The sequence below is a fragment of the Carlito syrichta genome, unplaced genomic scaffold (assembly GCF_000164805.1).
Source record: "Carlito syrichta isolate Samal-C Ts95f unplaced genomic scaffold, Tarsius_syrichta-2.0.1 Scaffold309016, whole genome shotgun sequence".
In the NCBI taxonomy this organism is placed as follows: domain Eukaryota; kingdom Metazoa; phylum Chordata; class Mammalia; order Primates; family Tarsiidae; genus Carlito; species Carlito syrichta.
This window is the reverse complement of record NW_007253112.1, coordinates 126,603-129,293: the sequence shown is the minus strand read 5'-3', so window position 1 is coordinate 129,293 and position 2,691 is coordinate 126,603.

Genomic DNA, 2,691 nt, shown 5'->3' with positions numbered 1-2,691 from the left:
TGTATCTGTTATCATGTTATCTACTGGCTCAGGAGGCATTATTATCCCTTTAGGATAAACAGAAGTTCTTTAGAGACCTGGACAGTGTCTCCTTTAACCAGGTACTCTAGAAGGAGTACCAAATTTAATTCTTTTTTTTTTTTTGCAGTGGAAGATCCTCATTTACAAAGACAGGAATATAGATGGCAAGATTTTGCACCATTCCCTTTATGGTTCACAAGGTATTAGATAGGTTCCTTGGCTTTAGAGGCCAGGAGTTAAGACACACACACACACACACACACACACACACATTTTTTTAGTTGGAGTCTCACTCTGTCAATCAGGCTGGAGGGCACACTGCTCCTAGCCACCACAGCCTCGATGTGCTAGGCTCAGGCGATCCTTTTACCTCAGCCTTCCAAGTAGCTGGAACCATGGGCATACACCACCATGCCCGGCTAATTTTTTAACTTATTATAGAGACAAGGTCTTGCCGTGTTGCTTAGGCTGACCTCGAACCCCTGAGCTCAGGTAATCCTCTCCCTTTCACCTCCCAAAGTACTGGGATTGCAGGCGTGAGCCACTGTGCCCTGCTAGACTGACCTATATTTTAAAGTGAAATTTTTTGACCACCAGACTAATAATTTTGGCAATTAAACAGGGGCTCAGAAAATGGATATACAGTACCATGAATGATTGGTAATTACGAGGTATTCAGGTGAACAATTGATCTTGTTTGAAGAGGTGCTCAGAGACTCTTGCCAAAGAATCTTTTCTAACCATCATGGTTTTGAGCTACATCTAAGATATCAATAAGAGGCATAGGTTCGATGGTAGAAGGAAGTAAAATTACTTTATCTCAGTAGTGACCAAGGTAGCACTGAAGAAGGAGGAAAGGAGAGAAAAAAGAGAAGAAGAGAAGGAGAATGAGGAGAAGGATGACGAGGAGTAGGGAGGAGAGACTGAGATTACTCTGGGGTTTCTAGATTTGGGTGAGGAATTGTGGTACCACTAATTGATGGAATGTAGGTGAAGGAACAAACTCAGAGGGGGTGGAAATGATAAATTCAGTTTTGGTTATGTTGAATTGGCAGTAATAATAATAAGTAGCAACAATAATTAACATTTATTGAATACTTAGTGTGTGCCAGGTTCTGAGATAAGCATGTTAACTATCTCACTTAATTCTCCCAGGTAGGTACTATTTTAATTCCCTTTTTACAGGTGAGAAAAATGAGGCACTAAGAGGTGAAATTGCTTGTTTCTGGTGATCAATGGCAGGTCTAGAAGTTGAACCAGAATCCACACTATAAAACAGTAGGCTACACTGCCCTTCAATGTGGAACATCAAAAGTGAAGGTTTCTAGCATGTAGTTACATGCATGAATCTGAAGTTAATAGGAAAGATCTGGGCTTGAGATCTAGATTTGGAAGTAATAAGCATATAGGTGTTAGTAGATGCCTTGGGAGTCGATGTAATCTTCTTAAGACAGTATGGCAAGCAGAGAATTTTGGGTGGAATCCCACGGAACACTCATATTTAAATATGGGTAGACTAAGGAAGCCAAAAAAGAGAACTGAAAAATAGCAGCCAGAGAAGTAGGAGGAAAATCGGGAGAATGTGGCATCACAGAAGCCAAGTAAAGAGGAAGAAACATAAAGATGGCTAGAGTTGTCAAGTATCATGGACTGCTGAGAAGATAAGATCTGAAAAGGGCCCATATCTTTGGGAAACAAGGAGGATACTGGTAACTTCACTGAGCACAATTTCAGTAGATCAGCAGGAGCGCAAGCCAGGCTGTAGGTTGAAAGAGTCAATGGTGCAGTAGAGATATCAAGCATAGATTACTTGTTTTAGAAGCTTGATCAGGTAAGGGCAGATGATAGATAGTGTCAAGAAGGGACAGAGTATCAAGAGAGGTAGAAATTCTGTTTGTTTCAGATGAGCAAGATTTGCAGAGGGGAACGGGAGACAATATCCAAACATTGGAGCAGGAATCCTAGGAAGAAGGAAATGGGATCAAGAGCCCAGGTCTGAGTTAGAAGCAGCACCTCTCCTTCCCTGTAAGAGATAAGATGGTACAGGTGTCGAATAATGTGTGGAGAGGGGCCCAAGATGTTGAGGGAGTTTATGCCCAGTGAATTTTCTTTGGAGGATGAGCGAGCAGGAAATAGGCCATCTACTGGGAGAAACATGTTGGAAGAGGATTGTGGGTGCTTTGAGCTGCATGTCTTCAAACATCAGTTTTGGATCAGTGTTTCTATTGCACTGGAGCATGGGCATCCACGACAACATATATATAATAGGTGGTTGAGTGACGAGGAGCCCATCTGGCCAATGTTGATCAAGAAATCTATTATTTCCTGATCTCTAAAGAAGGCCATGGCCTGTAACCTTTGAGAGCAGAGTATCAGCATTGCTTCTCTATCTTCTCCAACTGGGAGAAAATGCCTTTTATCTTAGTTAATCAGAAACAAGTTTAGACTTCTTCAAAGGAAACTTTAATAGAAAATGGGTAGAGGGAGCAAAGAACACATAGAAGTGAAAAGCCTTGGCGAATATAGATTCCTCATTTAAACTACCTCCAGCATGGAGTGAAAGATGCCCTTGGTTGACCCAAATTTTGAGGCCCTTACTGGGTTCCTTTTCCTCTCCTTGGTCCATTTTTATAGACCTTGAGTGGCTCTCCCTTCACTGCAGTTGAATTA